We start from the raw sequence: 15,212 nt of genomic DNA, 5'->3' as shown, positions 1-15,212 counted from the left end.
GAAGTACAGAAAAAAAAAAAATATTTTTACAGAAGAAATCCTGGACAGTCAGGGACAAACTGGTGAAGTCCTTACATGATGTTTATAGGAAGAAATTAGAGAATTTGGGAGGTATTTTTTAATTTATTTTGTTTTCTTTGTGACTAGCTGAGAAGTGAGTGCTGGAAAGGAAATTTAATGGGCCTGGTAGATGTTGGGGAAAGAGATGAGTTAAAGACCAGGCTGGTTTTATTCTACCCTTATATGTGAAAGTGTGAGTATGAAATACTCTCCCTGGGAAATGTTTTGGCACAATGTCTCAAGGCACTGTTAGTTCACAGGAAAGAAAGCTTTTCCTCTGGACCATGAACCAGTGGTGGATGTGAGCTGAATGAGCTTGGCTGCCTAGGGAAAATTTGGGAGTCTGGTGCATTTGATTTTGTAGCTAAAATGTAGCAGCAATGTAATTGTTCAACCCACTGAGGTTTCATGGAGATGACTCCGGGCACCCTGTAGTTCCTGTGCCTTTCTTACAGCCAGCTCCAGTCAAGAAATTCCCAAGTGTTTCCCAGAGTGAGGAACTCAGCCACCTGGTTAAGTCAAACCAAGTCAGAAGACATAAAGGGGTCTTACAGACAGTAACAGTTGTGTTTGCACACAGCTTGGCAGAATATTTCTCCCATCACTTTTAGTTAGTGATTTAAGTTCATATTTTTGTAATGTGTTACTTCTACAAGTCATCAAGGCTTCCTAGATGGATTATGCTCATTTTTTGGAATTATTCTTTCCAGTGGATATGGTGTTTGAAAGTCAGGTGACTCACTATGAATCTGGACTTGAATCATCCTCTTTGACTCTTTCTACACTTGTTTTCATTTAACTTTGTCATGGTTGCCATAATATTTCTGTCTGGAGAGGCAGAGATTAGATTGTTCTCAGTAATCTTTTCAGTGTGTGATCTTTGATGGCAAATTTCTACACCTGTAAATTCCTGTCTGCTCTTTTTCCATTTTTCTTCTTTCCCAGCTTCAGTCTGGTGTATATAGCAGTAATCAGTTTCTCTGGCTCTAGTATGTGGCCCAAGGAGAAATTCTTTTCTTAATTGCTTATTACAAATTCCATATAACTGGATTATAGATACAGAATTCTATAACATAGCTAGATGGACAGAGTTCTATCCTGTACAATTTTATTCTGATAGTGTAGCATATCAGACTAAAAATTAGATTTTCATATTTCGGAAAAGCAACTGTGGATAAACCTCTTCTTTTAGATTCCATTAATAAAGTTAAAATCATTTTAGCTTTCCATTAAACAGTTAAAACAATTCAATAAATTCTAAGTGAAGAGTAAGCACCTATACTGTATTATGGAATACAGAGATAACAGGTAGTGATATCCTTTGCTGGCTGCTTATTTTCCAAAGCAAAAGCTTCCGTGGCCCCCATGTTTTGCAGTAATTTTCTTCCTATTATGCCATGTGGTATAGTGAAAATGCAATAATAGTGGCTGATGGGTGTTTTTCATATTGAGAGTAGAGGTTGCTCAGTGCACCAGTGTTGCAAATCATTTTAATTGTCTGGCTTAAATGCTTCCACTGTAGGGAAACCAGATTATCTACAGACTGATGTTTTTTCTAAAGTCGTGTTATAAGTGAGCTAATTTTCAGTGAATATTAGTGAAATATCAATGAAATTAGCTTGTGACTATTTTCCCAAGCAATTTATACTTCTAATAAAAATTCTAGGTGTGTTCTCTCAAATTCCTTCTTGAAGCAATATGTACTACCTTACAGAGTCAATATTTATCAGTCTCAGGGCTATAAATCTTTAATTTAAATGCAGTGAGCTTTAATGTTTTGTCTTGTTTCTTTTTTTAGGTTTAGGAAAATGAAGATGAGTGTTTAATTATGCCTTTTCATTGTACCATTGTGATTTCACTTTAGCAATGTATCTGACTAAGGAATAAGGAACTGAATTCATTAAATCTCCATACAATGTGCATAGAAAAAGGCAGTGTATAGAAAAATATTGACACAATCATATACATTTCTTACAGGTAATGAACTATATTTTTCAAAAGACATCAGGAGATTCAGTCATTCAATTTCTTAAAAATATTGACCTGTAATTTGAGAAAATTTAAGCAAAAAATTGACAACAGCTTGCTGATGCAGGGATCTCTTTCAATTCTGTAACTTTAGATGTACTCTAATCAAATAGAGGCCAGGACTTTACCATGGTAAAAAGTTGCCTCTGAACTTAGAGGGAAAAATTCTTGTTGCCATAAATGTTTTCTTCAATACAGAAGAGCAATAAGAATAATAAAGATTAAAGCTTCTGATTATATTAATAAATATTAGGCTTTTCTGTATTTGGAAGAGCTATGAAGGAATGAACCAAGCTATCTGGTGGTTTGAAATCTTTTTTTGATGGATGTACTGAGACCAGGATAGACAAAAAGGCTCTGACTGAGCTTTTCAGCAGATGGGTTGGATCAGTTAATTTTGCAGTATTCCTGGAGATTTTTATGGTATTTTTAGTTGCTATTTATGCAAGGTTCCATCCAATATGCTTAAGTGTGTGTGTGAATGAAATCCATAGAGCATATAAGCAGAAATATTTAGAACACTGAGACTGTAGCTTGACCCATCTGATTTCTTTGCTGTGCAAAGAAATGCCTGAGAGAAAACAGAAATCTAGAATGAGCTGCCCTGTTTTGCCAGTCTGCACTTGGACAGCAGTTGAGTTATTAAAAGGAATTTCATATTCAGCAGTTGGAAAGAACTGAACTCTGGGGTAAGATTTACCAAGAATTTCATTAAATTTGATTGTTCTGGTCATTTATTTTCAACTGTACAGTATCCTTCATAGAGATTAGAATTTATAATTTGCAGCATATTTGCATGAACTACTTAGTTTTTTATGACTTTTGGCTGAACCCAAAGGGACAAAGTTCTGCCATTTTAGCTTTTTAGGAGATGAATGAGTTTGATAGCTCCTCCCCAGCTGAAGCAGAGAAACTTCTCCAGTTCAAGACTGGTTTGTGGCAGCAATCTGAAAACAGAAGACTGAATCTCTTCTTGAATCTAATGATGTGATGTCTCAAAACTGGCTGGTTTTATACAAATAACCACTATTCACAGGGCAATACACTCTTGTAAAGACATGTAGTAGTCTGTAATTTAACTTGATCTTGAGCAATCCTTACATTTGTAGCTTCTCTCATCTTCCACTGTGTCAGTAGCAGATACCAAGAATATGATTGTTCTGATGTAGGGTTTGATTGTGTCCATGTTCAGGGTGATCAGATTCTGTGTCCTGAGTGCATCTGGAGGACTTGTGTGTCGTAGCTGGATGAAAAATTACCTGTGCACTGTTTTAATTAAGGCTAAATATAAGACTGTTTTGCTATGTCAGTGTTGGTTGAAGAAGGAAAGCTGGATTATTTTATTTTCACAACAATGGGAAATTCTACATAACATTTTTGTTGTGCTGCAAACATAGATGCTATAATATTTTTCCAAGTCAGTAACATTTGCAGGCACAGTGCAGCAGTTAGGAAGTGCATACCTGCACACTGAAGAAAATGTTCACATCTTTAATGTATAATTAATTAAACATGGCCTTGTGTTAAGCAGCACACAGTGGAAGGAGTCATAACTCCAAGTTCTGTCCCAGTGAAAAGGATTGGAAGTGTTTGGCTGGAAAATAAATGTGTGTCACTATTTAGGAGTAGTACAGCTGGTGGTTTTGTAACTGGAATATGTCAATTTTTTTACCTGTCATATTCAGAAGGTGCTGACAGGTTATTCTGCAAACCATCTGATCAGTTTCAGGAGGCCAGAAAATAATTTCTCCTTTTAATTAAGCTGTTTTTAGTTTGATCTAAATTTCATTGGTAAATTGCTAAATAAGAAATATTTCTGCATATATAAACAGACATAGCAAAAGCAACTGTTCTGTGACTGGAACAATAGATTCTATTAAAAACCTTCTACAGTGAGTGATTTGAGTTTTCTTGATAAAAACATTTTGGTGTTCTCTGTATTGCTGCCTTGTATAATTAGTTGTTAAATTTGGGACTTGTGATATGTAGAGTGACTTACAATGAAGGGTGAGTAAGAAAAATTGCTCAAAACCAGCATACCTGTTGAAAAACAGAGAATTGTTTGCATTGGAACACAAAATAATAAGTTGCAGTGTTACAGAATCATAGTTTTTCATCATGGGGTAGGATCTTTTATTATGAATGTTGCATTAAAATCAATCACCTGGTGAACTGCTGCTTTCTGAGCTAACTGCAATGAGGAAAGTACTGGGCCTTCTGTAAGTGCCTTCAACCAGGCTAGGTGGGATCATCACCCTTTTGTTCAGGTGACATTTTTACATTCAGAACAACTGTGAAGGTGAGTAAGGTAAAGGCAATTGAGAATTACCATGATTTCTGCAAAAAACCTGCTTTATTCAGCAGCAAGAGATGCCTTTTCCTAGAAAAGCAGCTGATAGTGGCTGAATAAATCATTCATATCAAAGCATCCCCTATATTACCCCTATCATTCAGTCCAATACATGAGCCATTCAAAATCAGGGGAAGTTGTGGGGTTCACATTCTGTGCACGGCGTTGAAAAATCCACCTCCACATACCTGGATGTTTCTTATTTTCAGTTATTCATCACTTATTGAACAGACATTTTGAAATTACCCTCATTAATTCACCCATTGGTTTTTTGCAAAGTCCATTGACAATTCAGGTTTGCTTTGAAAGCTCAAATGATACTATTTTGAATTAAAAAAAAAATGCTTATTAAAAAAGACTGATTGGATTTCACACTTGTTGCTGTAATTTATAATTCCTCCCCTTCCTCCTCATCCTTTTTGTCTTCCTCTACAAGCATCTTTTTCCCTCCCAGTTATATACAGTATTTTGTTTAAAGTTAAAGAAACATTTTCAGCCTGTGACTTCATTGCTGAAATAACTCACCTCTTTCATATCAACTCTTGCCTAGGAGCCGTACAGCAGACTCATTGATGTAGGTTTTTTTCTGCATGGCAGTCCAGGCCAAGCTTTGGTTTCATTGCATGATGCAACCTTCACCCTTTTTGGTTGTTTATGGGATTAATTAGAATCTATTCTTGTATTGCCTGTGCATGCCAAGTTGCTTACCATAATGGTGTATACACTGAATGCAGTCTAAGCATTAAGTGCATGAACTGGAATTGAAGAAAACCACCATAAAATTAGAAAGCAAATGTAAATTATGTTTCTCAGTATCTGAAGCCTTTATGGAAAGAATGGGCCATATGTATCAGGTCTCTATATTGAAAATTTCCTGCATACTTCAGGAGTTTATTGGCCAGAGAGATGAGTGCAGTGTGGTCAAGATGTGGGCCTGTGGTATAAAATGTTGTGGTGGCTGAAAAATGATGTTTGCAAATAGATCTATGTATAGCTGAAATATGCCCTTGGTGTGTGCTTTTAAGCAGGTAACTGAAAATATACAATCTATTCAAAACAATAAAGAAGGGAAGTAATTTCCATAACTGTTTTCATTCCACCCACTTTCTGGTACTGTGCTGTCCCGAGAAGGTTTATTATTTAGGATTACTTAGGATTATTCTTTTTTATGCTATTCTTATTTTCTCCATAATGACATTTACTTTTTTTTTTTTTTTTTATAATGGTAGAAAATTCTTTTAGGACTGTAAAACTGATCAGGTTTATATCTCTATGTCAACATGAAGTTCTTCCTTCTGTAACTGGTGCACAATGGATCCTTATCCCAGTCCTTTTGGCTTTCCAGTAGCTCAGTGTGTAAGCCTAACCACACCTTTGGTTTCCCATGCACATCATCAACCAAGATGAAAAGGTGTTGGATGACAGAGTTCAGGACATTCTGAGAATCTTTTGGGACAAAAGGGCCACCATACATTCATTTTCAACATCATTATAGTCATCTTCTTACACTGATGTGTAAAATAGTTTTATATCAGGCTTGGGATAATTAACATGGGCAACTCCCAGTTGGTAGTATCATATTCCATTTGTCAATGAAGATAAAGTAACTGCTAAAACAGGAAGAAATAGTGTTATTTATTTACTTTAAAGAGGGCTTTGCCTTTCCCATTTAGAAAAGCCACTGTGGTTGAGAGTCTCACTCAGGCTCCAGCCTAGTTTTCTGGTTTGAGAAGTGGAACTAGGAAGGAGTTAAAGTATTACTTAAATTTATTCTTTTCTTGTTTCTATTCTTTTGCATAGTAAATGTGGCTATTCAGTTAATCTTTCATAGGTGTGAATCATAGACACATGGGGGGGTGAATGTTACCTGGATAATGCCTGGAGTTGGCTTAAGGCAGAAGAATTTAAGCAGATGCACTGTGATGCTCAGGATATATTTCAAGATCTCAGGTGTTTCCCCTTGGTAGTCAAAAGGTTTTTGACTTCAACCCACCCGTCCCTTATTCCTATCAAAGTGGAAAAAATGCAGACTACCTCATGATAATTTACAAGGATACCAGATCTTGTAATAGTTTGGAAATGGGAGAAGTTGAGTTGCATAAACTGTGGCACCCTGAATATATGTTAGGTATTAAATTGACCAAGGTGCTTAAAAGGATCCTTTGGCTGACAGGATGGATAAAGCTAAAAGGTGTTCATGAGGAATGAGAGAATCTGAAATTCTGAAAATATGTTAGGGATTAATATATATTAGAGTTTTATCCAAGTTTTTTCAAAATTGTTACTTTAAATGGTTAATATTGTTTGAAATATGAAACAGTATATCCTGACTGGTGTAGCTGTGTATTAGGACTGCTTTAGAATTAGCAGGAACACCATATGAATAGGTTTTTAGGGATAGAATAGATATGGGCGTGTGCACTAAAAAGCCAGGCTAAAAAAGCTGATCCAGTAATGTAATATGAATTTTTTTTCCCACTTTGCAGTACTTCTGGATTTCCTTGCTCAGTTACATTATTCACTGACATTAAAGTCAAATAATACACCTTATATATACCAGGTTGGATGAGGCTTGTGCTGCCTGGTGTAATGGGAGGTGTCCCTGCCCATGCAGGGGGGTTGGACCTTGATGATTTTTCAGGTCCCTTCCAACCCAAACTCTTTTATGATTTTGCCTTAGGTTTAAGTTTATTGCTACTCAGAAAAAACTAGATAGTAGCCAGGTATTTTCATTAAAGTATCACAGAAGGAAATTCCAGAAGAAGCAGTCAGATGAATGAACTGAAAATATTTTAACACTCTCATTTATCTGGTACTTTTGTAATTTTCAGGTAGCATAGCTGAATTTAGACTAAATTTCATAGGACTAGGTCAGTGCTTTTTACAGTATTTAAGCAAGCAAGTAATACATGGAAAGAATAATTGATCTGGAGGAATATGTTATGTATATTGAGCAGAAAATCAGATCTCAGTTTTGTACAAAATAATTGTCTAATATGGGGTCAAAGAGAACAGCAAATATTGTACATATTTTTTCAGAGTGCAATCAGATGAGGGGGACTTTAAAGAAGGGGACAACAGTATCAATAGAATGGAGTTCTAATAAAAAGCACAGATGGAGGAGTGGATGGAGCTGGAAAGTGATGTTCCTGGTGGCCATTTGAAAACACTGAGGAAAGCAGATAGGAAATGTGGGAAGCACCTTTGGGTAATTTTTGCAGCAGCTGCAAACCAGTATCCTGCAAAATAAAGCAAGGAGGAATCTCAGGAAGTTGCTCTTCCTTCTGCTGCAGGTTAATTGTGGCTAGGCATAAATTTATTCAGAGCTACCAAAGCCAAACATGGTTTGTAGGCTCTCTGCTGGAGAAGGAGGAAATGTTAGAAAAATCCCAAGTGTAGCTCATTCTGGTGACATGTGCAGATGCAAGGACTGGAAGTGGTCCATAAATCCCAGGCTGAAAAGTATTTACCAGTGTTCTAAAACTCTGAGGTGCACCATTCTCCCTAATGAACCTGTTTTGGTGTTGAATTATATTTTAATTGAAAAGGTTTTGTGCTTCTCACCAGCTGGATCCATTTCTATTTGGGCAGTTCAATGGAAAAGGAATTAATGTTCATTTTTCAGGCTCATATGACACGTTTGCATTTTCATGTCCCCAGTTACTTTCTGTTCTTTGGAGTAAACATTTTTATCAAGCAATAATAGCTGCATTTTGATAAAGAATTTTAAAGAACAATTATATTCAATAAGCATAGATAAGAAATTATAGAAATGGGTCTTCTTATGAAGTAGAAACATGCAAGATTGTCAACTTTAGTAAAAAGAGTATTTAGTTAAACTGAATCTTTCTGTATTGTGCTCAGCATGCCAGCTAGAATTGAAGTGGCATATGAGATGTGGTCCAAAAAGATGGTTATGTTAGATGAAACAGTGCACTGGGGTTTTGTCTTTAGTACATTAATGCTCTCACACAAAAAGCTTTGAAAATGTGCCCCCTGGGATTGTTGCCATTCTTTTAAAATTGGCTTGTCACCAGGGAGGTTGGTTAGTCAAGGTAATATAATACTATTTGCAGTTGGCAGTGCTAATCAATTAACAAATCCAATGCAGGATAAAATAATATTCTATTCCTGCTCACCTCTGTGGTTCTCAGCAAACATTTTCAAATGCAGTGCTCTCAGGTGGGACAAAAATCTTAATGGTGCCTTTTGCAAGGAAATGCATAGCCTGTTTTCTGTGTGCTACTGAAAGGGAAGAGCTCTGGAGATTGACTCTGGGCCACTTATTACACCTCTTTTAGCACCCAGTTCTTGTTTGGTTGTTCTGCAGGAATCTTCCTTTAGCTTTTCTCCGTGCAGGTCACTAAAACACAGAAGCCCTACACTGCAGGCAGTAGTGAATGCACATGCACCCTGATGAAAATAAGAAATATGCTGGTTTTAGAGTGAGGAGTTTTAATATATTTTTTTTGTATACCCCAGCAATTCATGGTTAAAATGTAGATGAAAGTTTCTTATTATCATCATCACACTCCTGTGCAGTTTTGTGTTTGGGCTGAGGAAGTAACAGTTTGAGTTTTGCTTGGGTACGTGGTAGGTTGGCTTATGGGTTAGGGAAAATAAGTCCCAGCAGTATTAGTTGGCTCTGTCACTTGGTATGTTGGCAGTTGCACATAATTCTGTAAAAGCCAGTAGAGTTATGCCAGGCAAAACCTTACACACCTGAGATGGGCACCAGGAAAATATATTTTCTTGTTCTGCAGTTCTACCAACTCAATTTGCTTCTTCGTGTCCTTCATGAGTGTGACAGAAAGGAAAATTAAAAGTTTCTCTTTCTTTCCCACTTGAAGTCCTTCTCTACCTCAGTTTCTAAACGGAGTAAGTTTTGGATTAAAACCTGCCAAGTTGCAGCATTTCAATAAATCTTCAAATTTAAACCAAAGAAAAGCAAAACACATGATCCAGAAAACTGCAAGAATCATAAGCCTCTGATTCTTAGAAAAATCTTTATTAAATGATGCTGCTGTTCCAATTTATTACTGAATCATCTGCTTTTGTTGTTGCTTATTTCTTCTGAGAGTGGCTCATTTTTGAGATAAGGAACCCTGTTAATTTTCCCCCAGATGAAACTAAAAGCTAGTCAAGGTTTTCCTTTGGGCTAGGGAGATAATAGAGAAGTTCTTAGTTGTAGAAAGCATCTGCAGAAGAGCTGAGTCCTGGTGCATTTTGTAATTAGGTAGAAGGGTGATATTCAAAATACAAGCACTTGCATTGTTTCTGCTTTTTTTTTTTTTTTTTTTTTTTTTTTTTTTTTTTTTTTGAAACCAGTTTCCTTAGGGTGCTTGAAATTTATATGGTGGAGATTAAATAGGAGCCAAGGAAATCTTGGCAGATAGCTTTAGTTCACATTATTTGGCAATTCATCTCTTATTTTGATCACATCTATATTTTATTTATTTCCTTTAAAATCTAACACAACTGCAGTGATTGCTGATGTGATTCAAGGTCAGCTTAGTGTGTGTTAGCCTAAGGCAATGCATTTTCAAAAGGAATGTGAAAGAGGAAGGTGAATATCATAGATAAAAAGGGGGGATGCTCCAAATGTAGACAAGGCAGGAATGGAGATGAAAACAAAGGCAGTGGGATAGAGTAATCCAAAATAAATTCCTCACATACTGAATTTGAGGAGTTTTTGTGACTGGAAAGACAATTATGGCTTAGTTCTCTAAGCAAAGGAGATCCAGACTGGAAGAAAGGTACTTGGCAAAGTCTCAGGGAGTTATGCAGTAATATTGATCTGAGGCTTTCTGAAGGAAGAAGAGGAGAAATTAATAGGTAATAAGGAGTACAGACAGGAGGAAGGTACCATAAGATTAAAAGATAGCCAAGCAGGAACAGCATCTTAGCTATCAGTATAAAGAACCTCTAGGGTTTGACACTTGGAAAGGTCAGGAGCAGGAAGCTCTCTGGGTGTGTATGAGTGTCTGGATAGGAGACACAGCTAAGGATTTAGATGTAGAAGTTGAGTGGTCAAAAAGCACTAAAAGCCCAGGGAAGGGGTGGATTCTCCATCCCTGGAGATATTTCAAAAGAGCCTGGATGTGGCACTCAGTGCCATGGGCTGGGAACTGCAGAGGGAGTGGATCAAGGGCTGGACTTGATGATCTCTGAGGTCCCTTCCAACCCAGCCAATTCTATGATTCTATGAAAATGAGTCCTTATCAATGACAAGAACAGAAGACACAAGGAAGCATCACCCTGGGCTCTGAAGTCATAGCTGTTTGGAAAGTTCAGTGAGAGAGGGATTGTTTCTCCTTCCCTTTGTAGCTCCAGGTACACAAATCCTCTCAGAAAATACCTGTAACTGCAGATGTAATGATCCCATGGAATTTCATGGCTCCTTAGGGCTTTGCTTTGGGCAATGTGGGGCTTCCCTTTGGTTTTGCTGAAGCACTGGGCTCATCCAGCTGGCTGCTCTTCCTTTCTGGGAAGAAAATCAACTTAACTCCTCCTGCATATCCCTCAGTGTTAAGTGAGCATGTGAGTATAAAAACTTCCCCAGTGACAGACATGGCAAGGGGAAGTGAAGTAATTTGGAAGATGTTTGCCATCAAGAAATTAATGAGCTTCTGGATGCTATGATCCAAAGGCCTTTGAAACTGAGGCATTTACCAGGGCTTATTGCATTTAGAAGATGAGTACTGCAAGAACACTGGTTTTGTTTTCTTATTGTGGAATTAACTTGGTTACTAAATGAAAGCCTTTTCTAGTAAAAAAAAAAACCAGCTGTACATGCTCCAACACTGTGTGAGATATTTAAGACCTTTTATTCTTATTTAGTGCTGACATATTTTACTCATGCTGTTTGTTTCACTACCCCAACACTTGATGGGCATCCATGGTTTTTACTTTGCTTCATGTTCTTGCTTGTAAGGAAGGTTTGAAATGCTTATTCCCTTCTGAGCTGTGCCACTAAAACACAAAGGAACAAAAGGAACAAAAAGTATTCTGCATTGTATCACCATGAGTTTTAATAAATGACACATCTCACTTTTTCCTTAGTTTGACTTCAGTACTAGGTCACTTAAAAACAGTTAAAAACCTTAAGCACAGGCCCCCCTCCCCCCCCTTTTTTTTGCTCTACTGTTAAAATATATATGACATTGTCATCTTAAACTCTTAATATAAGATTTGTGCCAAACTTAGTTTTTGCTCTAAAATTCATAAAATTTGGCTTGTTCTATATATTAAGGGAATTTAGTATTACAGAGGAGCTTTCAGTAAAATGAAATACGCTTTTTTTTTTTTTTTTAATAATTTTGGGTTTTTTCATACCACTACAAACAGCTTTAACAATTAAGTAAATTTGCATACCAAAATTATTACATATTAATTGCATTCAAATTTCCAAGTGAGAGGTGAATGAAATGTCTTCAAATGATGAGATATTAGAGAGTTTCTAAATATTGAGTGGTTTGTCTCAATGATCTATTAAGTTGTGTTGATAATTTTTTAGGAGCCTCTGCTGGCATTTCTGTACAAAATTATTATTTGATTTTAACATTAATTCTCATCAGTGGGCATTTCCTCTGATAGAACCTACATATTGTACTGGCTTCTTTCATATAATGAACTGTTACAAACAATCTAAAAGCTCTCATGAGCAACAAAAATTAGAAACTTCTTAATTTTTGGTAATATCGGGTGGTTGCATTTTTCTCAGGCATATTCAGTTTGCAGCAATTTTTTTAGTTCAATTTTTTTTCAATTTACAATTTATTTATCAGTTTAATTAATTTGATATAATACTTAACCTAATTTCATGAATAGGTTTCAATTTTCTCTACCATGCAAAAGACAACTTTGTTTCCAAAAATTGAAATTGTAAATTAGGACAATTCCCTGAATTTCCTTAAAATTGAGTGACAAGGGCTTTGTCCAGCTGTGGTACAAATGCCATGTACAGTGCCAGTTGCTACACAGGTTTAAGGATGCTGAGAACATGTTGGCAAAATGACATCCCATCTGTGTAATGTCAAAGTGGGTAATTTTGTTACTTCTCAAGTCATTCTTGTTTGCTGAACTAATTCATGCCTATGATACCTGATACCTGCATTGCTGCTATCAGCTGAGATCAGGGATTTTGGGAGGATATTCCTGCATTAAGTAAAATAAAATTGGTGCAGTCAATTTGTGTTTCAAAACAAAAGAAGTTGTGGCTACAGCAGATTTTTCCATTTTTTTGCCAAGCAAGTTTGACACTCTTTCAAAACACATATTATTTCATGTAGAACTACATAATTACTACATTTTTTTATCCAGTTCTATTAAATCTTTCTTCTAATGAGTATAAAGTTATTCCATTGATTTTAGTGTAGTTTTTTCATGGTATTTACTACTATAAATGCATGAAACCACAGCTGCAATCACTTACAAGAGCAGTAAAAGCACTTCTAAGAGTCTGTTGCCTTCTCCAAAGGTGAAACCTTTGCTGACCTAAAGGGGAGAAATCCCATAGGACAAGTCACCTGTTTTGAGTTTAAATCAGGGAATTCTATAATTAGTCCTGGAGATGCCAGCACACTACTGTCTGGAACTCTAAGAGCTACAGCTGAGATGAGTTTGAAATAAGATGAGTTTGAAATAAGATGAGTTTGAAATAAGCTTCCTTTCTGCATCAGGGCTGAATGGTACAATGATAAAGATCTGTGACCATCCTCTTCCTCAGCTCAGATGTAAGCTACAGATGAAAAGAAAAAATAAAACCAGAAGAATATGACCAAAATTTAATTTGGAAAATTTAAACTCTTGTATAATCCATCCTGTGAGTATAAATAATAATTTCTTTGGTATTAGGGACATGACTTTCTGTCAGAATCATCCTTTAAAATAAAAAGGAATTGTCTTTGAAATGGATTACTTAGAAATTGGAAGAGAGATGACCTCTGAAATGAAGGCTGCTTTAGGGATATGAGTAGCAGAAAAAATTGCACTGGTGTTAGGGGAAAGTCCCAAATCAGAACTGTAATCCACTCTGCTAAGTGTTTTGCCAACAAGATTAATTTGTGCTATGCATTAGCTAATTTTTCAGATCTTGTAGGTTTTTCTAGAGGACAATGGTACAAGTACAGCTGCTTCCTGCAACCTCAGCTGACATTATTTTAACAAGCATGACAAGTACCAAGTGTCTGTGGAAAGGAAGATAATGAAGCTCTACTATCCAAGTTGTAAATCTGGGCAATTCCTTTAGCTTCAGTGAATTTCTGCAGCTTCCATAGGGATCTTACCTGGAATTCAGTCTATGGGCAGGGCTGTTCATTCTGCTGCAGCTCTACTTTCTGTGGTTTCTGTTGGGAGGGTGCATAGTGACTCAGTGTGTAGCCTACCTTATTTTGATAAAATCCTTTGCTCTCAGTAAAGAAAATGAGCCTGTTGGGTTCTCAGATTACATCCACACTTTTTATAGCTAAAGCTGTATTTGTAAACTCTAAGATGCTGTCTTCTGTCCTGTATGTTGCCACTTGGCTTCTCTTTAGCCTGCTTTTATAAATCAATTTTATTTGAATTGTAACAGAATGTCTTTGCGAAGAGATTTTTTTTTTTTTTAAAAAAAACAGCATTTAAATATAATTTCCTATAGCACTGAAGCTATTGAACATCAAGGAGAATTTTGCTGTATACATTCATGCATCTAAAGACAGGAGAGGGCATGCTGTACTTAACTTGTTTGACCTGTAATGTATACAAGGAATGGAAAATTTGGCTGCATGTGTAATGACCTGGTAGCCCAGGTAATTTCCTTTCTGCCTTAAATTAGGTAACTGACATTCATAATGCATAGAATCTTGCTTGTTGAGCAGTCTAGCATTATATTTGCAGAGCTGCTGCTATACTAACTGGTATTACCTTCACATTCAGTGATTTATTTGACCTGGGAAGCCAAAGAATGTCTTCTTCCCTCAAAAGGATGTTTTCTAGGATTTCAAATGATCAATATTCTAATTTTCCACTTCAGTACATTTGGGATGAACACGTGATCATTTGCAATATATGTGTGTGTATATATATATGTATATATATGGTGGGACATTATGTATATATAGTATATACCTTGGCATATATTGGGTCATGACTTTCACCTTGGTCTGTGGCTTCACCAACCTATTTTTATTTACCTCCCAAATAAATCACTCCTCATGGAAGTTATTTCCTTCCTTAGATAAAAGTGTATCTATTAAGTACCAGTTTGTATAGAGTATGCTTTGGACTTCTTTTGTCCCACTGTTAAATAAAGCATAATATAATAAGCTAGAATTTGCAATGGCTGCCTGACACACACAAAGGTATTTTAATTAACCTGCATGCAGAAATTAACCCTTAGAGTACTGCTTCGAGTTCCTCAATTTCTTTTGTTACTTAATTTTACCAGTGGGCTATGCTGCTTTTCTACTCAGCTCATAGTATTGTACTCTTGTACATAAAGCACATTAAATAGCCATACACAAAAAAGAAGTGAGAAAAAAGAAAAAAACCAACTTATAAACAAGGGATTCTACAAGACTAAGTGCCCCAGGTTGCTAATGGGTAATGTATTCCTAAGCAACTTCTTTTTTTTGTTTGTTTGTTTGTGTGTTTTTTTTTAAAAAAAAAGGTTTTATATGATGACACAACTTCAAAAGATGTAATGTTTCACAGTAGCTGTGTGCTTGCTAGGGTTGTTCCTAAAGTATCCCAGGTATGTCTCCTGATAGAATGAAGTCAGTCCTTTAAGGGT

The 15,212-nt window shown here is 36.3% G+C and overlaps 1 protein-coding gene across 19 annotated transcripts in view; it reads left to right on the top strand.

Moving 5' to 3' along the window:
• Nucleotides 1-15,212, top strand: part of KCNMA1 (potassium calcium-activated channel subfamily M alpha 1) — a 368,746-nt gene that overhangs the window by 190,475 nt on the left and 163,059 nt on the right. The gene's annotated exons all lie outside the window — the stretch shown is intronic.

Source organism: Heliangelus exortis, chromosome 7, assembly GCF_036169615.1.
Source record: "Heliangelus exortis chromosome 7, bHelExo1.hap1, whole genome shotgun sequence".
NCBI lineage: Eukaryota > Metazoa > Chordata > Aves > Apodiformes > Trochilidae > Heliangelus > Heliangelus exortis.
The sequence above is the reverse complement of the archived record's forward strand: the minus strand, read 5'-3'. Positions and strand labels throughout refer to the sequence as shown.